We start from the raw sequence: 27766 nt of genomic DNA on the forward strand, positions 1-27766 counted from the left end.
TTCTGGTGGAGAATTTTTTTTTTTGGTCTCCTGGTTGCTATGGCAATACTGACTTAACAGAGTTTTGGTGACCTCTCCAAGTACCAAATAAAGTTATGATAAAGGCGTGCAAATAGCAAGGAAATCATATGTGTCCTAAATACAAATATCTAGATTAAATTTGTGTTCATCTTCCTCATGGTGTTTGTTATCGTGTGTGTGTGTGTGTGTGTGTGTGTGTGTGTGTGTGTGTGTTTCTTCTTTTATTCTAGGCTGCCTGAGGAAAAATGCTGATTCATAGTGTCATTGTCTTTTGTTTTCCCAGGGAAATTCTGGGTCTGTTTCTGAGTTCATTTTTGTACAGCCCCAAGTTCAATCTCTGTAGATAAATCTTTACTTTTTTTCCCTCTTACAGGCACAAGGCATTTTGCTTTGTTTATGTTAATAAATGTCAGGCTAGTCCCAAAGAATTAGAAGAAATGCCAATCATCTCCTAGGACTCTTGAGCATGCTTCCCCCCCCCCCCATTTCTTAATATATTGAACTTTTTAGAGTTTACAGTTTAGTAGGAGTATGAAGGTGATATCAGAGATTCTAAGATTTTACTGAGAGTATCTAGAAGGTCTTGTCCTTACTGATCGAGAGCACATCTACCAGTTAGCCCCTTGTGGAGATTTTCTCATCCCCAAAGTAGAAAGTTTAATTTTGGAAAAGAAGAAGTTTTTCAGATATGTTATATAGATTTTGCTACAGTGAGGTGAAGGGCACTTTCAGTTGAAAGTACGTGTCCCTACTTCCTACACTAGCCAGCAGACAACTTGACTTCCTGGTTGTAATTACATGCCAATGGCTTGGTGGCTGTATTGTTTTAGAAACTGAGTTCGTCATGGACTCCCTGAGCATGTGCCCTGATTGTTCCCGTGCAGATTGTAATTCCATCCAAGGCTTACAGACAGTGTCATCGTAGAAACTAGATGGAATTATAGCCCCGTGCACATTTTGGGAGGCTGTGTTATTTATGGAGATAGTTTATAAAGTTAAATAATTTTGTAAGTATCCTGAAAGTACTTGGGACTTAGAAGCATCATCTTGGCCGCATGGAAGGTTCTCGGTAAATATTTGTTGTTTATCTGGTTGACTTCGTTGACGTCTTTAAATAAATTACATTAAAAAAAAAAGTCTGGGGAGGCTGTGCTTGTATTTTAGGACTTAAAAAAAAAATCTCGCCTTAAAATGCTTGTAAGGCCTCCTGCTTGTTAATTGATGGAAAAATTGGCTTCCCGTATGAATATATTTTTTAAGCTTTTTTTGTTTCTAGCCTAGAGTGCAAAATCAAGCGGTTCTAGTGGCCAAGGATCTTTATTTCAGAGAAGTCTGCCTGTCCGAAGTAATTTCATTTTACATAAACGTCTCTTTTCTACATAATGTTCATAAACCTGTGTCTCGCATGCCTTTGAGGTGGACCCCTAGGAGGTGAATAATTATACAACCAGAAACTTTGGCTGTCTGTTGGAATATTGGATGGATGCCTTTCTTCCTGGTCTTAATTAGGGAAAGAACTGTTAAGATAATTCACTAATTCATGGTGTGTTACCAGATTTGAAATGGCCTCTGTTTTTTCACGCCTCTGGACATACTACTTCAGAAAAGTCTAAGGTTGGAAGTTGAGAAAGATACATCATATATTTCAGAATCTGATACGGTTTTTCAGTTGTAGGCGCTGTGTTATATACTCTGGGATGCTTATATATACTCTGTGTAGCAAATGATTACTGAAAATGGTAGTGCCTGTGCCATCGTGCCCTGCAAGATAACTACCAAGAAACGAAAAGTCAACCTATTTTGGGTATTCTTTTCAATTTGCATGTTTGGGGAATTTGCACGCGTGTAATGGAAGATTCTTCAAAGGTAAAGAAATTTCAATTCAGGAAATTCTGTGTTATGATATTGTTTTAATTACCAGAAATACGTAAAATTTATAGAAATTGTATTAATCGTCTACTTCTTATGAATGTACTTATCCATGGAAGCATTCCGTTTTTAAGAGTTTGTATGTAGAACAGAGCTGACCAATAGTCAGGTAGAGGTCAAGCCGCTGCCTTCCGCTCTTTCTTAAAGAATTTGTTGAAAAGGAAAACACCCTTGCCTCGTGAAATTATCCTGTTGTTTGAGGGCTTAGTAACACTTGGAGAATGTTTTAGCTTTTAACAGTTTAAAGGTTGAACAGTGACTGGGCCCTCTGTTTCCCAATTGATTTTGATGCAAACTCTAAGTTTTTCTTTCTTTCTTTCTTTCTTTCTTTCTTTCTTTCTTTCTTTCTTTCTTTCTTTCTTTTCTTTCTTTCTTTCTTTCTTTCTCCCTCTTTCTTTCTTTCTCTCCCTCTTTCTTTCTCTCTCTCCCTCTTTCTTTCTTTCTTTCTTTCTTTCTTTCTTTCTTTCTTTCTTTCTTTCTTTCTTTCTTTCTTTCTTTCTTTCATCACCTGTAAACATTTTATATGAGCTATATACCTTAGGCTCAGATTTAACTAGACATTGATACACCTTACAGTTAACAACAAAAAAAGCAGTATTCTCTCCTTCAGCTTCTCACAGGGAGTGAGTCCCGCTGGATCTTGTAGAAGAAGTCGACTTTAAAAGCGGTGAGTTTTTTTGTGTGTGGTGTGGGTGTAGCAGCAATATTGTGCATTGCTTTCAGCAGGGTCTGTGGGTGGGGAAACTACCTGTGGTGCCCTCACTAGTTACTCATTCAGTTGTTCCTCACCAGAAAAGGGGAAACCCAGCACCCGTACCCACTCATTCTCAATAACAGGGCTGGGGGATGGTGAGGTGGAGAGCCACTGTCATTCGGCAAAAGCCTGCATTGTAGAGTTTGTTTTACGATCATTTTATATTCGAGCGACTGTACAAATGGCACTGGGAAGGACATGGAGTACCATAGGGAACAGAATTAACAGTGAGTGCACCGACCCATTCACCCGACATCAACAGTGGACGCAGTTAAGTTCTTTCCATGTAAGGAGCGATTCTTGGAGGGGCGTCTGGGTGGCTCAGTCGGTTAAGCGCCTCTTGATTTAGGCCCAGGTCATGATCTTGCAGTTCGTGAGACTGAGCCCTGTGTCAGGCTCTGTGATGACAGCACTTGGAGCCGGCTTGGGATTCTTTTCTCTCTCTCCTTCTCTGCCCTGCTCGTGATCTCTCTCTCTCTTTCTCTCTTAAAAATAAATAAATAAGTAAGCTTAAACAAAAAAAAAAAGTGATTCCTGGAGCCAGAGGTTGAAGGGTAGTTGTTTGGGATTCTGTTTCTCCAAATTTCTCTGCCCTGCTCGTGAGCTCTCTCTGTTTGTCTCTCTCAAAAATAAATAAACTTAAAAAAAAAAAAAGAAGTGATTCCTGGAGCCAGAGTTTGAAGGGTAGTTGTGTGTTTGTGTGTGTGTGTGCGTGTGTATGTTATTTATAGAAGTTAACAAATACTTTGTTCATTGACCATTTCCTTGGTCAGAAGATTTCATTCAGTGCACTTCTCCTTTGCTTTCTATGAGACCTCTATCACCTCTAGAATATGAAGGTGAATGAATGAAGAATCTGTAATTTGTTTTTTTATAAAACACCCCTAATTTAAGAAAGGTGACACTTGGAGACACCTGGGTGGCTCGGTCGGCTAAGCGTCTGACTCTTGGTTTCAGCTCAGGTCATGATCTCACGGTTCGTAAGTTCAAGCCCCACATCAGGCTCTGTGCTGACAGTTCTCTCAAAATAAATTAAAAAAAAAAAAACTTTAAAAGAAGAAGAAAAAACCTCAACCTTAAAAAGAAAAGGTGACACTTAACTTGCGTCTACTACTAAAAATTTATAGGTTATGTAATAAATTCAAAGACATTGAATTATATAGCCATAGGAAGTCATTATCTGTAACAGCAGAGCCTAAGTGGCTAAAGCTTTACTGAATACCCAATACTGACCACAGGTCACGAACGTCACGGGCATCTGGCGACACCAGGCACTGCGTCGAGGTCAGGCTTGTCATTAACTGCTGTGTGGCCTTTGGCAAGTAACCCAACTTCTCTGGGCCTTAGGAAACATGAGGAAGTTGCATTGTATCCGTGGTTTCCAGATGTGGCTTCAGAACCCCTGGGAAGTTCTGGACCCTCCACCAGGTGTCTCCCGAATTAGCCCAGGGCTTGGGGGTGGGGAGGGAGGTTGAAGCCCAGGAAACTGTGTTATAGTAGGCTCCTAGGCGTTTCCAGGTCATGGGACCCCTAAATCAACTGATCTTTAAGACCATTTCCAACTCTTACATTTCAGCCAATCCCTCGAAAAGAAATGGTCGTTGGTCAGCAGGAAGCAATCCAGTAAGTCGAGTCTCTACGAAAGAGCGCTTTCAGATGGGAGGGGGGTATGGTTTTGGTCATTTCCAAGGGCTGCTGCTTGTTTACTGTCAGAGAACTCGAAGGTCTTTCCAGAGGCATGGGGAGGAGAGCAGCGCAAAGGTTATTTCTCTCTCCCATCTCTCCTTGAGAGACACTAGGACACAGGAATGAAGCAAGTCCCTGGAGTGGAGGGTGACCTCTGGAGTCTTCATGTGATCAGTCACGGGCTGGATTTGTTGACCCCGTGGTCTGCGTCAGACTAACAGACAAACGATGAAAGAAGCAGCCCCCCGTCAGCGTGCCGGACCAAGGAGGGGCTGGGAGCAGTGTGCCGGGAACCCTGTCCCTGCCGGCGGCTGTGACAGCTCGTCGGCACCCACCCCTGCAGCCTGGGCGCAGATAACATCTCAAGGGGAAGGGGACAGGGAGCAGGGGAAGAGCGCAAGGTTGCGGGGACCCGAAACGGTAACATCCATGGTGGCGGCGGAGCCGTTTGCCAAGAAGAAAAGTCTCTGGCACTAGATGCCAAGCATGTTTGTACTAGAACGGGGTTCAAAAATTCAGACAGAACGCTGTCTGTTTTTAAGGGCTCCCGTGAAAGGTTTGTTTGTCCCAAGCCTACATCCAAGAGTCTGCCTGTCACAAACAGCGTCAGGGAGCCCCCGGACCCTGCCGACTAAAATCTCCAAAAACATGCGAGGCAGAGGACGCGGGTCTTCAGCTGTCTGATGAGGAATGAGCAGTCTTTCTCCTGAGCGTCTGTGCCTTCCGAACACGAAGGAGGGCTCCGCGTCACAGGTGCCTGCAGGACGGTCAACAGAGGAGGAGAGTCGCGATAACCTTCAAGGCACTGATGCTGAGAAACTGCCCTCTTTCTCCTAACGGCCGCGATTAGTTTTTGGAAGGCTGTCAGTGGAGGAATCCAGGGCCGTGAAGCCAGAGAGCAGCTGTGCCCCGATGCCTGCGGGGCGCTGGCCCGCGGGGCACCGCGTCCGCCCTCCACCCTGTCTGCGTCCAAGGTGAAGACCGCGGCATCTTGCTTGCGCCCGGACTCACACGCGCACCTCCAGATCTGCACTCGGAACACACAAGGACGTGGTTGGTCGTGTGACAGAAGGAATCCTTTTTGGTAAAGGATTTTTTTTTTTTTTTTCCTTTGCAAGAGCCGTATGGAAGAGAGCAGAGGGAAGGATGCCTTTCCACTGGCGCTTTGGAAACCTGGAGCTCATCAGCTTTCTGGTTGGTTTTGGCTGTCAGGGTTCCTTATGCCAGAGCCACTGCGAGCCAGGTTCCTCAGCTGCCTCCTGACCCGTGTTGGCAGCCTCTTAAAAATAACTGTCATTCCAAGTTCAGCTAAAATGTATAACCCAACAAATAAATACATATAAAGCTTATGAATAGAAGCTGCAAAGTGAGAATTAACGGACCGGAGAGTAACAGCCTTGCCATGAAAAATACTATAAAACACTCTTCGGAAGGTTGTTGCTTGTGTTATTACTTGTACAGTAAATGGAGAGCCCTTGACCCATTTCCCGTGATCCGCGATTTCCCGTTTCTCTGCCGGGAGGCTTCGAGTAGCCGACCCCTTGCAGACTGAAAACAAAAACAAAAACAAAAACAAAAACTTCACCACCAGTGTGGCCCAGGCCGTGTGCGGGAAGGCAGCTCAGCGTCCTGCTGAAGGAAAGGAAGTGGCACGTTTACATCATCCCTTCTTTTCCTTCTAGAGATGTCCTGTCTTAGTGTGAATGGGAAATCCTCAAATACACGATCGCATGATTTTTGCAGATCGCAACTGAAAAATGAGAACAAGCAGCCGAGAGGAGAAGGCAGGCTCTTCCCGTGGGACCCGATGTTCGCCGCATTCAGACACGGATGTTGTCAGGCGTGGGGGACCCTCTGAAGAACGAGCAGCTCGCCAACACCGATTCCAGAGTCCGTTGTTCTTTACCTTTGGTGGTTGTGTTCGATCAAGGCTCTTACCAGCGTTCCCATCAGAGAGGAGAGAAGACGTCGAAACCTGTGCGATGGGGACTCGTTTTGTTGCCCAGAGCAGCCTTCATTTTCAGGGCTCGTCTGGGTTCGGAAGAGTAAATGTTGGTGCTTTCCTCGTTCCTCCTTCTCCCCCTCCCCTCCCCGCCCCCGCTGCAGCTTCTGTTATCTGCCATGCATATATTTCATTTGGCATTTAAGGGCACGGTTCTGAAAACTGCTGACAAATAATCTCCATTTCACATTTTGCTGCCACTGTGGTCTCACTGCAAATGCTCTCTGCGTGTTCTTGGGAAGTTGTATAATTGCAGGTGCTCTAGTTTGCTGTGCGGTATGCTCTGGTGACTAATGGCCTAATCAGGACTCGAAAAATATATAAACAGTTCAACAGAAGCAATTGATTCACTGAGCTCTTTTCATCCGGACAAGGGTGAGCTAATGGGAATTAGAAAGACGGAGGTGTGCAGCCTTTGATGCGTTGCCGCGAGAGCGTTCCCACAGACCCCGAGCATTATTTCTGCTCACTGATGCCGTGTGTCCCTTTTCATATGCATGAGCCTGCAGCCGTCCTAATTGGCTTTACTTGGTATTCCCTGATGTGGATGTTGTACGCCTTGCAACTTTTTCCCTTTCCTCTAAACACTCCTGAGTGTGACAGCTTTGGGGAGGAAGCCTGTCTCCTCTCGGGTGTCCCCTGTGGGCACACCCTGGGCGTGGTTTCTTAGGATAGGCCATCAGGCGGGACCCCGTGGCTTACCCCGGCATGTTTGCTGTTGACACAGATTCTTGTTCTCTCGTCCTCAGTGGCCCTTTTCCTTCCAAAACGTCCCGCCAAGATGCACAGAGTTGGGGCAGGGACTGAGTATTCCAGGGAGGACCCGGGCATCTCCCAGGAGCACTGTCCAGTCGAGGAGTGATAGTGGACATACTCTCACGTCTTCTTTCCTTTGGAATGTGTTAGATGTCCCCTAAGTTCTGTATCGCATCCCCTGCCCAGTCTTTTCACGTGCGGAATTTTCTGTCTCTTAGCTTGACCACTCATCTGATGTCTAAATGTTTGACGACATCGCTCAGCCCCCTAGAAGCTAGCCTCTCATTGACGTAATAACTCAGAGCATCCGAAAAGGAATCATTAGCGACGGGTTTTCTCGAATAAGACATATGCCTGTTCATTCATAAAGGAAAAAATGAAAGAGTTCTTTCACACGTCCCGCGTCCCACATTCATGGTTCATGTTTGAACTTCTTTCTGGCTGTTTAGGGATTACAGGCTAACAGGCTTCTTTATGTACTGTAGTGAGAGGCCACTCGTCGGTATTATTTTTTGTTTTTCATCTTAAGTTGTAAGCTGTTGGAGCATAAGACAGTAACCGGTTTTCCATGCCTTCCGGGACTCTGTCGTCCTTCACTCCCTGTCTTGGGTGACGTGGCCTCACCCTTGTGTTGAAACTGCTCTGGGCCTTTCTTCCTCAGAGGATCGGGTGAATGGACCTACACAGTTTGGTGTTTGTATCGTAACTTGTGAGCTCTGCCGGAGGAATGTGTGTTTTGGAAAAGTATAGCGGTTGAGAATTCCTTTTGGAGCTCAGCACACTGCGGGTTGGGAAGGGAAAAGAAAGGGAAGGATTAGAGGAATGTTTGGGGGGCTGATGGGCCTTTGGGGGGCTCTTGAAAGCAATAGATGTCAAGGTCATCACCTTGACCCAAGGCTGCCTGCAGCTGTGCGCCCTGACCCGCCACACGGGCCATTTTGGGGGCTGCTCTCGCCAGAAAAGCTGGGTTCAGAGCAGGGAGGCAGGACAGCATCCTCCCATACTTCTTAAAATGCTACTTACTTTGTTAGGGCTTTATTATGTGTATTATTTTTAATTTTTTTTTTTTACATAACAAGTGGATTACAATTTTTTTAAAGGAGTTATTTTTAAAGTTACTCTTAATACCTCTACATTAAGAACTCAAGATATGAAGCCACTTCAACTACCACGATAATAAATGTATTAATATGCATTAAGGTTAAAGAAGCTTAATATTACAACAGAACGGAGCAAAGTCTGCCGGAAAGCACTGACGCTTTAGCGTTCTTTGCCTAATCCTTGCATTTAATTTCAGAGATGGAATGCCTATTTTATTTTATTTTATTTTATTTATTTTTTCAACGTTTATTTATTTTTGGGACAGAGAGAGACAGAGCATGAACGGGGGAGGGGCAGAGAGAGAGGGAGACACAGAATCGGAAACAGGCTCCAGGCTCTGAGCCATCAGCCCAGAGCCCGACGCGGGGCTCGAACTCCCGGACCGCGAGATCGTGACCTGGCTGAAGTCGGACGCTTAACCGACTGCGCCACCCAGGCGCCCCTGGAATGCCTATTTTAAAAGAGGGTGGTTAGGGGGCCTGGGTGGCTCAGTTGGTTAAGTGTCCGACTTCGACTCAGGTCATGATCTCGCGGTTTGTGGGTTTGAGCCCCCGCATCGGGCTCTGTGCTGACAGCTGGGGGCCTGGAACCTGCTTCGGATTCTGTGTCTCCCTCTCTCTCTCTTCCTCACTCACACACACACACACCCTCTCTCTCAAAGTAAGTAAAGATTAAGAAAAAAATTTAAAAATAAAAGAGGGATGGTTGGATCTTCAGACATTTCTGTGCGGACCTCCAGCGAGTTCTTCCTGTTGGACTCCAGTGTGTGTGAGAGTTACTATAAAGAGTTGTGTGGGGGCGCCTGGGTGGCGCAGTCGGTTAAGCGTCCGACTTCAGCCAGGTCACGATCTCGCGGTCCGGGAGTTCGAGCCCCGCGTCGGGCTCTGGGCTGATGGCTCAGAGCCTGGAGCCTGTTTCCGATTCTGTGTCTCCCTCTCTCTCTGCCCCTCCCCCGTTCATGCTCTGTCTCTCTCTGTCCCAAAAATAAATAAATGTTGAAAAAAAAATTAAAAAAAAAAAGAGTTGTGTGCACAAAATCATGTTTGCAGTGTCTTACAGGAAAGTTAAGGGATTCTCAGTTAATTCCGATTCTGTGTGACTTTTGCTTAACTTTTGAACTTAACCTTCCACATAAAAACTGTATTCGACTGTTTTTTCCTCCTCTCTCCTTTCGACTTTCCTTTCCTTCTTCCCTCCCTCCTTTTTGGTGGAGTAAATCCCACAGATTTGTGTGTGTGTGTGTGTGTGTGTGTGTGTGTGTGTGTGTGTGTGTGAAATTAAAATAGTGCTTATATTCAAATCAGAAAACGACTAGTATACTGAATATTCAGATCTCCTAGAAAAGAAATAAATAACCCAAGTATTCTGTAAAAGTTGATCTAAATTCCCCACCTGTGTTCCTCCTCAGCTTTCTGTCTTCGGTTTCCCATTTTTAGCTGGAAAAGAATGCCAGCCAAAAGACAGCCAGGTTCTCTGTGCCACAAAGCATATCAAACCATCTGTAGATAAGAAAGTAACATTTTGGCCTAAGAGCCACCTTCTAGTATAAGATAGGATAAACATGATAATAACTGATACAGCATAGAAAAGGGCCTTGTTAGTAAGAATTTGAAAATAAGATTTTCCCTAAATAACCAAAGACATTTGGTAGTTGATTAAGACCTATGTGATATAAACAATTATCTTTTCTCAAAAATGGAAAGAAATGAAACTAGACACCCAGAAGCCGGATTAGGAAGAAGGAAGGCGAGGGAAAGATACATTGAAAGTTATTGCCAGAATTTAGAAACACGAACAAGCAAACAACATTTTGGCTCAAACAGCAGGTCTTTTTAGACAAACAGCCATGGATGTGTCAAAGTTGCAAGAAGAAAAATATCTCACGACGCAGCGAGCACTTTCAGACTACCATTGAGTTTTTAAAAAATTTCACAGACCGTTTAGAGGGAATCGTAAATACAGAATATAGGTCGCGGCGATGGATGAAAACAGAATGAATTAAGAGCAGTACTAGCAAATTGTGAACAGTTACATCCAAATTTCCTTGTCATTTGCTCACCTTGGCAATTAGCCAGCCAGTGAAAAAACAAATGAAGGTGAACGTTTTAGCTGCTTAAAACGAATTAGCTGCTTGAAAGGAAAGTGTTCATGTTACATTTAACTGAAGAGTATCCCTCAGTGAAGTACAGGTGTGAGCAAAGCAGGGTACAAGTAAAATAAAGTAAATGAGAAAAATCCTAGCATTATAGGTTTTAGAGCCCTAGCCCTTTGTGACAAAAACTGCCGAAACCACTCCAAACCCAGTGATGAGAGCGTGGAGAGACAGTGAGCCAAGGGCTGAACAATAATTGCGTCAAAGTATTGTACTAATCAAACGTGGTAGTGTATTTGAATTTTACAAGTAAGCATTCAGGGCTAAGGGCTGTGTCCTCTTACTAGGTGGGATTTTCATTCTGGGGAGGGGATTTAAAAGTAGAAGACTTCCTGGGGCATCTTGGGTGGCTCAGTCGGTTGAGTGTCCGACTTCGGCTCAGGTCATGATCTCGCGGTTCGTGGGTTCGAGCCCCGCGTCGGGCTCTGTGCTCACAGCTCAGAGCCTGGAGCCTGCTTCAGATTCTGTGTCTCCCTCTCTCTCTGCCCCTCCCCCACTTACACTCTGTCTCTCTCTGTCTCTCAAAAATGAATAAATGTTAAAAAAATTTTTTTTAAAGGCGGAGACTCCTTCCACCCCCCCCCCCATACATACCTAAGTAATACCTCTATTTGAGCTTGGAACCCTTCACTTGCAAAGTTCGTGGTCGTTTCCCAGCCCCCACCACATTCTCCTTGATTCACACCTTATTGTTTGTTTACACATCTGCCTCCCTGACTAAGGGTAGAAAGCTTCTTTAAGGACAAGGGCAGACTCTGGTTCGTTTTTACACTTCCCATGGTGCTCTGCGCACTATGGCCACTCAGACATTAGTCATTGATTTTTTTTTTTTCAACGTTTATTTATTTTGGGGACAGAGAGAGACAGAGCATGAACAGGGGAGGGGCAGAGAGAGAGGGAGACACAGAATCAGAAACAGGCTCCAGGCTCCGAGCCATCAGCCCAGAGCCTGACGCGGGGCTCGAACTCACGGACCGCGAGATCGTGACCTGGCTGAAGTCGGACGCTTAACCGACTGCGCCACCCAGGCGCCCCAGTCATTGATTTTTAAAATACTTCTAGCTGGTCAGTGAAAAGAAAAGAAAATAGCAAAATGAGATAAATACTCAGATCTAAAATGTGACAAAATATTGTAGAGGGTGCTTGAACACAGGACAAAAGGGACGTGATATTCCAGATATTGTGATGGAATAGAAGATCAGTCATTGATGCTGGTGTAAAAACTTCTCTTTGTCAGCTGAGTGTTCCAGAATAGAGGCCAGTGGTATAGCTAAATTTGTCGGGGAGATGTTTCCAACCAAAAAGAATCATGCTACAATTCTTTCGTTACCATGAGAAATCCATGATAGAAAATACAATTTGTGACTTGGGAATCAAGGTAAGAAACCCAAATTGATATTCTTTTTACAGAAAACATATCCATTCTGCCACTTATACTGTTTTCTTCTTTTATAGCTGTGGCTCACCCTTTGCAATTGTCTGTTGTCCCACCACTAGATGGAGAGTGCGGGGACCATATTTTATTCACATATATTCTCAGGGTCTAGCACAGAGTAGGCACCCAGCAGCTGTTGAATGAGGAAATAAGGTGTTTCAATTTCCCTAACAACTAAAAGGATATATAAAACCAGTGCTAAGACCCACAAGAGTTGGTTTCCTATGCTGGTAATTGTGGGTTTGGAAATAAGGAGCTACTTTATACATTATTTTTATAGAAGTGTGTCGTATACCTGAGTAACTTTCAAAGTAAAAATTTATAGTTGTGGGATATTAAATCTGGCAAGGACTTAAAACCCGTAGCTGAATCCACTTAAGAGCATTCCCCGGCTCTTCTCAACTAGCCATATAAAAGCGGGGAGTGTGGGTAGTTTCAGCAGATTGCAAACTCACCCACACTTGCTACTTTATCACTACTGTGCTGGAGTCATTACTGGTTTGATGAGCATAGCCTGGTTGGAGACAGAGGCTCCGTGCCGTTACCTGTCTCGATGTTTTCATTCATAATGCAGCACTTTGGAAGTTGTTTTTGCATATTAGGGACAATGTTTAATGATGTCCAAGTTTCTTTACTCCCCACCCCTATCCCATCATTCGCGTCCCTGGCGGTGTGCTGCACCCCTGTTTTAAATAGCATATGATGTTCGTCTCTCCCTGAAAACTCTTTCCCTGCCCCTTCTCTCCTCTTATGTGCCGCTTGCCATGAATGCTTGAATTTCACATCTTTGAAACGAGTGGAAAATGCACCTGTGGTTACCAGCGTTGACTGCCATAAGGCCGGTATCATTACGAAAAAGTGGGGGTAGAATCCATAAGAAGTATGGTATTTGGTTCAGGACCTTGGCTCTTAGATCTTTAGAGTCCTGTGATATTTGCAGGCTTTATAAGAACATTGTATACCTGGAGGAAGGCCTCTGAGAGAAAAATGTGGAATTCTAGTCTTAGGATTGATATGGCAGTAGTTGATGGAAGATTAATCTACAAAGATTGTAGTTGAGTTGATTGGTTAAGTTGATTGGTTACTCGTAGGTATCAGGGATGTGTCTGCTAACATTCCTGGAAGAACATTCTGTAAAGTCACCAATCTGTGCAGCTCAGTCACCTCCATTGAGACTTCACAGGGCTCAGTGTGGCTGTGGCTTTCAATCAGACTAATAGTTAATGATCCTTTGAATTTAACATCCCGTGTTGGAAGCTGGTAGTTGTGTTTCAGATTCCGGGAAGAACAGGAGCTGTGTTTCCCATTTACTGTTTTGTTATTTTGGAATCGAAATGCTCAAGTCTGAGCAGAATTAAGAATTACATAAAGCAGGGTCTTTTAACATCTTTGTTTAACTCATTTTCTTAGGACTCGCAGAGGACATTATCTGTTTCTCTGGTAGACTGGCTTCCTATTCCAGGACAATGGCTGTTTCCCAAGATCTGACTCCCAAACATCTGTCCTGTCATCAATCAGACTTCCAGTCATCTCCTATTTGATTTACACCGTGTTAAACCTTCTGATGGAAAGGACTTTTATTAATGAGGTTTAGGTAATAAAGTTGCACAGGGCTTTAGAAAGTTACTGGTAACCGTCGCATAGCAAGCTTTTAGCCTTTCTAGCGGCAGAATGGATTGTGAGCTCACTGGCAGGGTTGGGTTGTGGGTCATCGTGGAACAGCCATGTTTCCGTTGACTGTGGCTGGGAATAAGTGTGGTGGGGCCATTAAAAAAGCCTGTGGTTGAGTTTTGACTTAGAACTGTTTTAAAATGCCAAACAGACTGAATTCATGGGAAACTGGTTTGAATGAGACCAGCTGCGATGTAAGAATATATCTGCATCCATGCTGGAGTCTTCTTTCTCCACTTGAGGGACCGATGGAGACAGCTGCCAAGCGCTAGGTAAACAGATGTATGCGTGGGACCAGTGGATCCCAGCCGGGGGCCATTTCTCCCTGCCTCCGAGGACACTTGGCGATGTCTGCAGCCATCTTGGGTTGTCATAAGTGGGGCGGGGGGTGGTTCTATTGGCATCAAGTGGGTAGAGGGCAGGGATACTACTCAGTACCCTGCTGTGCACAGAACAGTCCCCACAACAAAAGAATTATCTGGCCCCAAATGTCAGTAGTGCTGCAGCTCAGAAACCCTGCTTCGACCCTCTCCTCTTTGTAGTTTTCAAGGTGATAAACCAGTCTGTCACGGTCGACGGTGGGAAGAGAAGCCACGGGTGAGAGTGGGAAGAGCAGAGTAAGGGCAGAAGTGGGTAAAGGAAATGTTTGAAACTATTTGGTCCATAGCTCTGTTGTGCCCGAGGGAATATTTGGGATTCTGTCTTTACATGTTTGGGAAGACTGAAAGTGTGTGGGCTGCTGGGCCATGGCCTTAGGGTTAGAGGTAACCTGAGTGTTGTGTTTTGTTTTGTTTTGTTTTGTTTTGTTTTCTTCCAAGAGCCTGCATTAGTTTTTATGGCTAGTGCAACAAATTAGCACAAGCTTGTGGCTTAAAACAACACAGATTTATTATCTTACAGTTTTGTAGATCAGAAATCCAACCCAGGTCTCCCCAGGCTAACGTCAAAGCATCGGCAGGGCTCAGCTCCTTATGGGTGAATCCTCATCATTGCCCTTTTCGGTTCGGAGGGGCCTCTTGTAATTCCTTGGCTTGTGACCTTTTTCTCCATCTTCAAAGCCGGCAACACTGCCTCTCCCTGGACCGTCTCCTGTGGTCACCTCTCCCTTTGCTCTGTTCTTCTGCCTCCCTCTTCTGCTCCTGGGAACCCTTGTGATCGCACTGGGCCCACCTGTATAATCTGGGGCGTTCACCCCAAGATTCTGAAGTGCATCACATCCGTGACATTCTTTTTGTCCGTGGAAGGTAACATTCACACGTTACGGACATCAGTATGTGGACATTTTTTGGTGGGGCATTATTAAGCCTATCACAGAACCCAAAGCATTTTAACAGCACCGGATTTTGCTGACTCAAGCTAGATGTATAGAAAAAGAGGAATTATGGGGCGCCTGGGTGGCTCAGTCGGTTAAGCGTCTGACTCTGGGCTTTGGTTCAGGCTCTGACCTCACGGTTCGTGAGATCAAGCCTGGCATCTGGCTCCTTGCTGGCAGCATGGAGCTTGCTTGGGATTCTCTCTCTCTCTCTCTCTCTCTCTCTCTGTCCCTCCCCCACTTGAGCTCTCTCTCTCTCTCTCTCTCTCTCTCTCTCTCTCTCAAAATAAATAAGCCAAAAAAAAAAAAAGAGGAATTATGAGAATTGCTTGAAATAAAGTAGTCCCCCCGGGAGCAGATGGCCCTCCTCTGGCCTGTCTTCGGAAGGTCAGCATTAGCCTCACGCTGCATCGCAGTGTCGATGTCATTGACCTCACTGCATCTCATCACACAGGCATTTTACCATCTCACGTCATCATGGGAAGAAGGGTGGGTGCCAACCGATAAGGCATTTTGAGAGAGAGACCACATCACATAACTCTTATTACAGTATATGGTTATAGTCGTTCTGTTGTTAGTTGTTGTTGCTCTTACTGTGCCTGATTTATAAATGAAACTTGATTAGAAGACATGGTTTTAAGATGGCGGGATAGGAAGACCCTGAACTTACCTCCTCCCACGGACACAAAAAACACACAGCTACATGTGTAATTTTTTTTTCCGAAAAGCACTTGAGAGTTAGGTGAACAGTCCCTCTGCAACAAAACACAAAAGAGACACATGGAGCAGGGTAGGAGAGGCAGAGGCACAGCCCGGTTGGGACCCCAGCCCGGACACGGTGACCATAGAAGCTAGAAGGACCCCCAGTTGTGAACGCTCGCTTGAAGACCGAAGGGATTATGCCCCACATTAAGCATGCTGACCTTGAGGGCTGGATCCAGAAACACAAGCCCCCTAAGCTTCGGGTTTTGAAAATCAGTGGGGATTAAGGCCAGGAGAATTATAAGGAATGGAGATCTTGTTCTTTAAGGGCTCATGTGCAAACCCACTTTCCCAGAGATTCAGCACGAAATCCACAGACCGAAAAGCACTTAGACCATGAGTGAAGGAGACCCACTTACATTAAAGCTGCTGCTGGAGAGGCAAGATCCTGCAGGGACTATATGGGGGCGGGGGGATAGAAATGTTGACGGATGATAGTTTTGCAACGTCGGTCTATCTTGCCGGTGAAAGAGCCAACAGGCACCATTTTTGACACCCTTTGTTTGGCCTGCCAGAACTGGAGGGTGCGCTGTACCCACGCTACAACATAACCAAGCTGGCATGACTGCCCCGTGCCCTGCCTACCTCACACAGCGCCAGAGCCTCAGCAGGGCTAGTCTCACACCCTGAGCCCCACCCAACCTGTGCAGCCACTGAGCCTAAACCAGGTGGGATAAGTGCCCCAAGCCCTGGTCTCCCATGTAGTGGGTGTGCCACAGTCAGGCTGGCGAGCACCCTGAGCCCCACCCTCCCTTTACAGCAACCAAGCCATGATCAGCCTGGATGGCCACTCTGAGCCTGGCCCACCCAGCACAGAGACAGAACCTCAAATGGACAGGCAAGTGGCTTGAACCCTCCTTTCCCTGCACAGTGGCTCAGCCACCGTTGGGTCAGGCAAGTGCCCCAAGCCCTGTCCTCCCTTTGCAGTGGGTAGGTCATAGTTGAGCTGGTAAGTGCCAAGCCGCACGTTCCCCATGCAGCAGCCATGGCCCTGATGACCATAGAGCACCTGGCTCTGGTAGCCAGGGAAGATTGAGCTTTGGGGCCACATGGAACATTCACTACACAAGACCACTCCACAACTGAAGGAGGTAGTTAACTCTCCTGATACACAAAGACCAATAGAGGGATAGGCAAAACGAAGAGACAGAGGAATGTGTTCCGATCTAAAGAACAAGGCAGATCCCCAGAAAAAGACCTTAATGAAATGGAAGTAAGCAGTCTACCTGATAAGGAGTTCAAAGTCATGGTCATAGAGATGCTCGCTTATCTCAGAAGAAGAATAGATGAACACCACAAGAACTTCAACGAAGGGATAGAAAACATAAGCAAGTACCAAACAGAAGTTGTAACGGAACTGAAAAAATACACTAGAGGGTTCAACAATAGAATGGATGAAATAGAAGCATGGATCAGTAAGCTGGAAGACAAAGCAATGAGAAATACCCAGGCAGAATGAAAGTGAAAATGAGTAGCAAAATGAAAAAAGAAGATATCCCCATTTCTTTCATTAAGAGACCTCTGGGACATGATTAAGTGGAATAACATTTGCATTACAGGAGTTCCAAAGGGAGAAGAAAGAGAGAAAGGGCCAGAATAATTATTTGAAGAAATAATGGCTGAAGACTTCCCTAATCTGAGGAAAGAAACAGACATTCAGGTTCGGGAAGCCCAGAGAATTCCAAATAATATGAATACAAACAGAAACACACCAACACACATTAAAAGAGTAAAAGTGAAGAATAAAGAGAGAATCTTAAAAACAGGAATAAAAGCAAAGTATTACACACAAAGGAAACCCCATAAGACTATCAGAAGATTTTTTTTTTGGCAGAAACTTTACAGGTCAGAAGGGAATGGTGTGACATATTCCAAGCGCAAAAAGGAAAAAAATTGTTAAAACTCGAAATCTCTACCGAGCAAGATTATCACTCAGAATTGAAGGAGAGATTAGGAGTTTTCAAGATAAGCAAAAGCTAAAGGAGTTCATCACTGCTAAATTAGCCTTAGAAGAAATATTAAAAGGACTTCTCTGATCTAAAAAGAAAAGGCACTAATTAATCATTAGTAATAAGAAAACATACTAATGTAAAAATCTTACAGGAGAAGGTAAATACAAAATAAAAGTAGTGGATTAACCACTTATAAAGCAAGTATGAAGGGTAAAGACAAAAGTAGCAAAATTAATTAAAAATACAATAATAATTAAGGGATACATAAAGTTAAAAGGTTAAAATGTGTCATCAAAAATGTAAAATAATGGGGGGGTAAAAATATAAAACTTTGGAATGTGTTCACACTTAAGTTACTGTCAAAAGAGACTATTACATACATAAAATGTACTGTAATCACAAAGAAAAAACTTATATGAAATACACAAAAGCAAAAAAAAAAAAAAAAGGCACCTAAACATAACACCAAAGAAAACAATCGAACCACAAGGGAGAGAAGGAGAAAGGTACAGAACGACAGAAGCAGCCAGAAAACAGTAATCAAAATGGCAGTAAGTATGTACTTTCCAATAATTACTCTAAATGTAAATGAACTAAATTCTCTAATCAAAAGACATAGAGTGGCTGCATGGATAAACAAATAAGACCCTTCTGTGTGCCACTTATGAAAGACTCACTTCAAATCTAAAGACACACACTGACTAAAAGTGAAGGAATGGATATGCCATGCAAAAGGAAATGGAAAGAAAGCTGAGGTAGTAACACTTTTATGAGACAAAATAGATTTTGAAACAAAGACTGTAACAAAAGACAAAGAAGGGTATTACATACTGATAAAGGGGTCAGAGTCCAAAGAAGATGAGAAATCATTTGTAAACATTTATGCACCCAATATAGAAGCATCTAAATATATTAAACAAATATTAACAGAAGTAATGGGAGAAATAGACAGCAATATAATAATTGTAGTGGACTTTAATACCCATTTACATTAATACATAGATCATCCAAACAAAAAAGAAGTAAAGAAACATTGACCTTAAATGATACATTGTATCAGGTGGATGGACTTAATAGAATATTCTATCCAAAAACAGCAGAATACAGATTCTTTTCAAGTGCACATGGAACGTTCTCCAGGATAGATCACATGGTAGGGCACAATATAAGTCTCAATACATTTAAGAAGATTAAAATCATATCAGGTATCTTCTCTGACTACAATGTATGAAACTAGAAATTAATTATAAGAAGAAAACTGGAAAAAACACAGGATTGACAACACACTATGAAACAATGGGTGGACAAAGAAATCAAAGAGGAGGTCAAAAAATACTCTAGACAAATGAAAATGGAAACACAACATTCCAAAATCTTTGGGATAGAGCAAAAGCAGTTCTAAGAGGGATCCTGTAGTGATACAGGCCTACATCAAGAAACAAGAAAAATCTCAAATAGACAATCTAATGTTATAGTTAAAGAAATAGAAAAAGAAGGACAAAGGATCATGGACCATGACCAAATGGGATTTATTATAGGGATGTAAGGATGATTTAACATCTACATATCAATCAACATGATAGACCACATTTATAAAACACAGGATAAAAATTATATGATAATCTCAATGGCGTAGAAAAAGCATTTGACAAAATTCGGCATTCTTTTAGGACACAAACTGTCACCAAAGCAAGCATAGAGGCAATGTACCTCAAGAAAATAGGACAAACCCGTAGCTAATATCATACTTATGGCGAGAAGCTGAAAGCTTTTTCTCTAAGAATAGGAACAAGACAAGGTTGCCTACTCTAGTCACTTTTATTCAGCATAATATTAGAAATCTTGGTCACAGCAATTAGGCAATAAAAAGAAATAAAAAGCATCCAAATTAAAAAGAAGAGAAAACTGTTGCTGTTTACAGATGACATGATACTACGCATAGAGAACCCTAAAGCCTCCATCAAAAAACTTTTAGAACTAATACATGAATTTAGTAAAGTTACAGGACACAAAATTAATATACAGATGTCTGTTGTGTTTCTGTATGTTATAGAAACTTATGTGTTCTATATGTTAATAATGAACTATCAGAGCAATTAAAACAATCCCATTTACGATTGCATAAAAAAGAATACAATACCTACGAATAAATTTAACCAAAGAAGTGAAAGATCTGTACTCTAAAAGCTATAAGACATTGGTGAAAGAAATTAGAGATGACACAAATAAATGGAAAGATACACTGTGCTAATGGATTGGGAGAATTAATATTGTTAAAATGTCTATACTACCCAAAGCAATCTGTAGATTCAGTACAATTTCTAACAAAATACTAATGGCATTTTTCACAGAACTAGAACAAAAATCCTAAAATGTGTATGGAACCAAAAAAGACCTTGAATAAAGTAAGCAATCTTGAGAAAGTAGAACAAAGCTGGAGGCATTACACTCCCTCTGATATCAAACTATACCGCAAAGCTACAGAAATCACAACAGTATGGTACCGACACAAAAACAGACATACAGGCCAATGGAACAGATAAGAGAGCTCAGAAATAACCCCCCACTTATATAGTGAATTAATCTACAACAAAGGAGGCAAGAACCTATCTGGGGAAAAGACAGTCTCTTGAATAAATGGTGTTGGGGAAACTGGACAGTTACATGCAAGAGAATGAAAGGAGACCATTTTCCATGCCATATACAAACTCAGATTGAATTAAAGACTTAAATGTAAGATCTACAATCATAAAACTTCCAGAAGAAAACATAGGCAGTTAAGCTCTTTGGCATTGGTCTCAGCAATATGTTGTGGATCTGTCTCCTCAGGCAAGGGCAACAAAACCAAAAATAAACAAATGGGACTACGTCAAACAAAAGCTTTTGCGCAGCGAAGGAAACCATCAACAAGACAAAAAGGCGACCTATCGAATGAGAGAAGGTACTTGCAAATGGTATCTCTGATAAGGGGTTGATATCCAAAATATGTGAAAAACTCATGTAGCTCAGTAACAAAAAAAAGCAAACAACCTGATCAAAAAATGGGCAGGAGACCTGAATAGACGTTTTCCCAATGAAGACATCCAGATTGCCAACAGATGCATGAAAAGATGCTCGGTGCCACTGATCATTTTAGGGAAATGCAAATCAGAACCACAATGAGATACCATCTCCCACCTGTCAGAATGGCTATTATCAAAAATGCAAGAAGTAACAAGTATTGGCAAAGATGTGGAGAAAAGGGAACGCTCGTGCAGGGTTGGTGGAAATGAACATTGCTGTATCCACTTCGGGAAACAGTGTGGAGGTTCCTCAGAAAATGAAAAATAGAACCATAGGGTCCAGCCATTCCACTTCTGGGTATTTATCCAAAGAAAACAAAAACACTAATAAGAAAAGATATATTTACCCCTGTGTCCATTGCAGCAGTATGTACAATAGCCGAGGCACGGAAACAACCCTTGTACCCATCAATGGATGAATGGATAAAGGATATATGCATGCAGGGGGATATTATTCAACCATAAAAAAGAGTGGAATCTTGCCATTTGTGACAGCATGGTTGGATGTAGAGGATATTCTGCTAAGTGAAATAAATCAGACCAAGAAAGACAAATACAGTATGGTTTCACTTATTTCAAAAACTTTTTTTTAGTATGATTTCACTTGTATGTAGAATCTAAAAAACAAAGTGAACAAATACAGAAAACAGATAAAGAGAACAAAGTGGTGGTTATCAGAGGGGAGGGATGTGGGCAGATGGTTGAAATAGGTGAAGGGGATTAAGAGGTACAGGCTTTCAGTTAGAAAATAAGTAAGTCACGGGTATGTAACGTACGTCATAGAGAATATAGTCAATAATATTGAAATAACTTTGTGTTGTGACAGATGATGTCTAGACCTGTCATGGTGATCATTTCCTCACGTAGGAAAATATTGCATCAAGGGACGCCTGGGTGGCTCAGTCGGTTGAGCGTCCGACTTCAGCTCAGGTCATGATCTCTTGGTCTGTGAGTTCGAGCCCCACGTCGGGCTCTGTGCTGACAGCTCAGAGCCTGGAGCCTGCTTCGGATTCTGTGTCTCCCTCACTCTTTGCCCCTCCCCCACTCATCCTCTGTCTCTCTCCCTGTCAAAAATACATAAACATTAAAAAAAATTAAAAAAAATACTGCATCACTGTCTTGTACAGCTGAAAGTAATGTAATATGTTAATTATAACTCAGTAAAAAATAAGCTTTATCATTGGCATATACGTATAGAAAAAAAACGTATATGTAGAGTTTGATACTGTCTGAGGTTTTAGGCATCCAGTGGGAGGCTAGGAACGTATCCTCCCTGGAAAAGGGGGGTGGGACTACTGAAATCCTCTTTTTAGTGGTATAATTTCAGTGCTTTAGAAACAATTTTTCTTTTAGCCAGTGTAGTGTGACACGGAAGATTTGGACAATGTTGAAAAGTAATTGTTTAAATTGGTAAAGACACGGGGCGCCTGGTTGGCTCAGTCGGTTAAGTATCTGACTTCAGCTCAGGTCGTGATCCCGCGGTCCGTGGGTTCGAGCACCACATCAGGCTTTGTGCGGACAGCTCAGAGCCTGGAACCTGCTTCGGATTCTGTGTCTCCCTCTGTCTCTGCTCCTCCCCTGTTTGCGCTCTGTCTCTCTGTCTGTCAAAACTAAATAAGCGTTAAAAAAATATTTTAAATTTGCAAAGACACCTTGCAGTGAAAGAAGAGGAGTGGGAGATGGGTGGGGAAGGGTATGACAGACAGACAAGGAGTTTGAACACTTACATGTACAGGTAGTTATTGCTTGGGGGTAAGGAGAGGACCTATTAAAAATTCAGACTCCTGGGCCCAAGGAGCCTGATTAAGTGGGTCAGGAGTAGGTCTGGGGGTTGCATTTTTAATAAGCACTCTCCTGTGATGCATTTGACATAAAAGGTTCTTGGATCACATTTTGAGAAACACAATGTGAATAACTGTTTTAAAGCAAATATGTATTTTAATAATTCAGTGCAAAATGAAATTGTTGCATAATATTGACGTTAGAGGACAGAGTAAATATTTGAAATCCATGACATTCTTGTCACTTCAGTTATATTGGGGGGGCATGTGATTTGTTTTTTGCATGTCCAAATCCTTATTGCATTAAGCTGTATTCATATTCAGGATACATAGTGATTTTGACCTTTCGTTGTTCTTAAGACTGTCATCCTCTCTGTGTGATTAATTGTTAAGTGTTGATCTAAACACCATTTTGGCTTACTAATGTTTTTTTGTTTTGTTTTGTTTTTTAGTATACATTTTTTTGAGAGAGAAACAGAGTGCAAGCAGGGGAGGGTCAGAGAGAGAGGGAGACACGGAATCCGAAGCAGGCTCCAGGCTCTGAGCTGTCCACACAGAGCCTGATGTGGGACTCGAACTCATGAACCATGAAATCACGACCTGAGCTGAAGTCGGACACTTAACCGACAAAGTCACCCAGGCGCCCCTGGCTTACTAGTGTTTAACAAAAACTAATGACTCTTGAGAATGTCAATGAGTCTCTGAGTCCTTTTTGAATCCGTTACAACCAGGCTATCATTAGGAGGTTGTTTGGAGATAACATTTGTGCATTTCTTTTATTTTTTTTATTTTTTTTTATTTAAAAAATTTTTTTTTAACATTTATTTATTTTTGAGACAGAGAGAGACAGAGCATGAATGGGGGAGGGGCAGAGAGAGAGGGAGACACAGAATCGGAAGCAGGCTCCAGGCTCCGAGCCATCAGCCCAGAGCCCGACGCGGGGCTCGAACTCACGGACCGTCAGATCATGACCTGACGTGAAGTCGGACGCGTAACCGACCGAGCCACCCAGGCGCCCCAACATTTGTGCATTTCTTAACACCCAGAAGTTACTCTGTAGATGTTAGCTCTAGGGACAAACTGATTCGTTTGACCTTTTCCTGGGACTTTCGTTTTAGGTATGAAAACATGAGTTTACAATGCCAATCCATCTAATCCTGAAGGCCCACCATCTCTGTGGATCCTTCCCTGAGACCCTCTCCCACATAAAATGGTTTCCTCTTCTAAATTTCCAGAGCTTTTCTTGGATTCTCTTACCCTACTGCAAAGAGGTGGTGTCATTTGTGTATATACTGTCTTCCCACATGGACGATACCCTTCCCGAGGGCATGATCCATATCAGATACTTTTCTGCTCTACTTCAGACAAGCGTTTGGCAGAATTTCCTTCCAAAGCACCCATAAAAGAAATGTGTTATGACTTGACTAACATTGAGACGATGATGGCATCGTCTTACAGTTTTTCGGATATTCTCACTGGTTTTAGATATTTAAAACTTTGCAGTGACTTCTTGTAGAACCAAATTTAAGAATAGTTTTCTACTCAGCTTTTTAAAGCTAATCATGTCATGATCTCAAACATTAGCTGGAGTACATCCACTCGGATGAGGGTGGTTTGTAATCTAGATGATACGCTCCGCATGTAACATCCAAATGAAATATAGACTTGAGTTGCTGGCATGTGGTTGTGGTGAGAAGCAGTTGTTATATATTACTTGGTAGAATTCATATTCATATCTTGTCAGTTTACAGTGAGCCAGAGATTTAAAATAACATTTGTTTCTGTTTTAGTAACTGCTTAAAAAAAAATTTTTTTTAATGTTTATTTATTTTTCGAGAGAGAGATTGACAGAGTGTGAGCAGGGGAAGGGCAGAGAGAGAGAGAGAGGAAGACACAGAATCTGAAGAAGGCTCCAGGCTCTGAGCTGTCAGCACACAGCCCAACTCGGGGCTCAAACCCATGAACCGTGAGATCATGACCTGAGCCGAAGTCGGACGCTCAACCGACTGAGCCGCCTAGGCGCCCCACTAACTGCTTTAAAAAAAATATCCCAGGTCATTATATTTTTCTTTTCTTTAACTTGCCTTCTGGTAGTGTTTTTAATACATGGCCTTTCAAGCAGTCATGAAACGTGTCAATGCAGCTTGGCAAAGGGTTAACAGGACGTGCTTCTAGGATTATTCGTAATGATTAAAAATCAAATTGATTTAAAAAAAAAAACAACAAACCTGACCCCAAATACAGATGAACCAAGAAAACCCAGAGAACAACAACAACAAAATATCTGTGAATGAAATGTTGGTTCTTGGTCTTCACATTCTCCACATCTGTTTTCTCCAGATCTCTCTTTTTTTTTTTTTTCAGTTTTTCATTTTGTAAAATTTATTCATTTAAATTTGAGTTAGTTGACTTACAATGTAATATTGGTTTCAGGAGCAGAATCCAGTGATTCGTCTCTCACATACAACAGCCAGTGCTCCTCCCAACAAGTGCCCTGCTTAATGCCCATCCCCCATCTAGCCCATGCCCCACCCTCCTCCTCTCCAGCAGCCCTCAGTTTGTTCTGTGTATTTAGGAGTGTCTTATGGTTTGTCTCCCTCCCTGTTTTTATCTTATTTTTCCTTCCCTTCTCTTACGTTCATCTGTTTTGTATCTTAAATTCCACATATGAGTGAAGTCAGAGGATATTTATCTTTCTCTGACGTATTTCACTTAGCATAACACACTCTGGTTCCCTCCACGTTGTTGCAAATGGCAAGAATTCATTCTTTTTAATCACCCAGTAGTATTCCATTGGATATATAAACCACATCTTCTTTATCCATTCATCAGTCGATGGACATTTGGGCTCTTTCCGTACTTTGGCTATTGTTCATAGCGCTGCTGAAAATGTTGGGGTGCACCTGCCCCTTCAAATCAGCATTTTTGTATCTTTTGGATAAACACCTAGTAGTGCCATTGCTGGGTCATAGGGTAGTTCTGTTTTTAATTTTTTGAGGAACCTCCACACTGTTTTCCGGAATGGCTGCACCAGTTTGCATTCCAGAGGAGTGGGAAGGGAAGGACTCCAGTAGTGTGACCAGGAAGTAGAATTGACAGGATTTGGAACCAGCTCACTTGTGAAATATGGGGGAAGGCAAGGTGCTGAATCTGGAGTTCTCCGTTTGGGCAACTCACTGATGTCAGGGGACCAGGAACAGGCTCAGTGGATCCCTGAGAGTGACGGGACCTCAGAGTCTTTCTCACCACCCACCACTGCTTTACTGCTTTTCTTTTTGATCTGTAACTTACCCCTTCTTGGTTGGGAGTCAAAGCCAGTGGCTCCTTCGGCTTCACTTGGGTGGTCTGAGGGTCAGCTGCTCAGGGCTGTGTGGACACCACCAACGTGAACGTGGAGGGAGGCAAAAAGGAAGTGTCAGTTTAGAGCTGTCCCAGTGTATAATGTGAAAGACGGTTTAAAATTTTTGCCAGCCTCAGGGGCGCCTGGGTGGCTCAGTCGGTTGAGTGTCCCACTTCGGCTCAGGTCACGATCTCGCGGTTCACGAGTTGGAGTCCCACGTCGGGCTCTGTGCCGACAGCTCGGAGCCTGGAGCCTGCTTCGGATTCTGTGTCTCCCTCTCTCTCTGCCCCTCCCCTTCTCACGCTCTGTCTATCTCTCTTTCAAAAATAAATTAAAAAAAAAACATTAAAAATTATACAAGGTTTTCCCAACCTAAGATTGCTCACTTCAGATTTCAAGAGCATTGGGAGAAGTGCTCCCCAAATGAGAACATCAGCCCTTTTTTTTTTTTTTTTTTTTTTTTTTGGAGCAGCACACTGAGGGGTCTACCAAGACAGAAAAAGAGGACAGAAGAGGACAGTGCTTCATAAACTATAATTACTTAAATGCTGCCCTAAGTAAATATTTAAAATATACTAAAATGGCAACATCAGGAAATATGACTAAGAAGTCAGTCGGCCACACACCCTTTTCCCCACCTTTGTGGTTGTTGAAAATTTCCACCAAGAATGATAAAAAGTGTGAAGATCGGGGCTGTTAAGTTTCAGAGGAAGGCCAAAATTTGCATGGTTCTGTTAATCCAGTGATGGAGCTCACAAATGGAAACCCAATATTTAAGTTAGATAACTAAAGATGAACCATTACAGTGGCTTCCTGTTCTTGACTTCTGTGCAGAGGTTTGGGCATGGTGAAAACAAAAAAAAACAAAAAGAAAAAAACAAAAACCAAATCAGGCCTGATCCTAACCCTATCACTTGCATATATACACAGCATCCAATTTTGGGGGTTGGAGGGATTTTTTGGGTTTGAGAGAAAGGGCGGTTTTGGAGGAGAATGAAATGCCTTGTAAGGCTGACATAGTATAGAAGGATTACCAGGTGTTATTGTGACCTGATATTAGATCATTGCATCCATACAAAGTATGGAGCATAATTTTGCCAAGAGTAATTACGATGCCGAGAGAATGAGTTGGAATCTTCTGTATTCTGTGGTCTGTGGACCACAGACGTATTCATTCAAAAGCTCCATACCAGTTTGGGTACTCATATTGAAAGCAGAGATACAGAACACTTCAATGGGACCTGAAAGTGCACGTAATGGATGTCATTAAGAATGGCTGAGTCTGGGGCGCCTGGGTGGCTCAGTCGGTTAAGCGTCCGACTTCGGCCCCGGTCCTGATCTTGCAGTTTGTGAGTTCAAGCCCTGCGTTGGGCTCTGTGCTGACAGCTGGGAGCCTGGAGCCTGCTTCGGATTCTGTGTCTCCCCCTCTCTCTTGGCCCCTCCCCCATTCACACTCTGTGTCTCTCTCTCTCTCTCTCTCTCTCAAAAATAAATATTAAAATAAAAAAAAAGAATGGCTGAGCCTTTAGGAAGGGCAAGACGCAATCAATGGATTTCTGGGTGTACCCCAAATCCACCTTTTTTTTTTGACAAGAGTTAGTATACTCTCCTGCTTTCTTCTAAAATCAATTCACATTAGGATGGACCTAATTCTGTCTACTCTGAGAATGTCACAAATAAACTGGCATGGAGTTTTCAGTGAACACCATCGATTGCCCTGCAAACTACTCTTTTTCTCTTTAAAAAATACCTAAAATTTCTGGCTGAATGACACTGCTAATTTTGTCTAATCTTGGGACTGAAGGATCTAAAGACGTTTAAAAATAAAACGGACATAAAATTACACTCCTATGTTCTTCAGTCTCCACCCGATCACGAAAAATACAAGCAAGCCTGATACGTTGTGTTCGGCACTCGGGAAGTGCTGTGAGCTTCTCCAGAAGTTCTTGAGAGCGTTCGCCATCTGCTTATAGGTGTGCAAGACGAGAGTCATACTGGTGAAGCCATATTCCCCGCTGTGAGGGAGTACACAAGTAAGCCCATGTGGGTG

General features: G+C 43.0%; 1 protein-coding gene across 16 annotated transcripts in view; it reads left to right on the forward strand.

Moving 5' to 3' along the window:
* Positions 1-27766, forward strand: part of ATXN1 (ataxin 1) — a 415607-nt gene that overhangs the window by 72969 nt on the left and 314872 nt on the right. The window contains exon 3 of one of the 16 annotated variants that reach the window (XM_045057079.1): positions 2561-2617. The exons of the other annotated variants lie outside the window; for them this stretch is intronic. The gene's annotated coding sequence lies outside the window, so the exon portion shown is untranslated. The remainder of the gene's footprint in view (positions 1-2560; positions 2618-27766) is intronic. 16 annotated transcript variants of the gene reach the window in all.

Source organism: Felis catus, chromosome B2 (assembly GCF_018350175.1).
Source record: "Felis catus isolate Fca126 chromosome B2, F.catus_Fca126_mat1.0, whole genome shotgun sequence".
NCBI lineage: Eukaryota > Metazoa > Chordata > Mammalia > Carnivora > Felidae > Felis > Felis catus.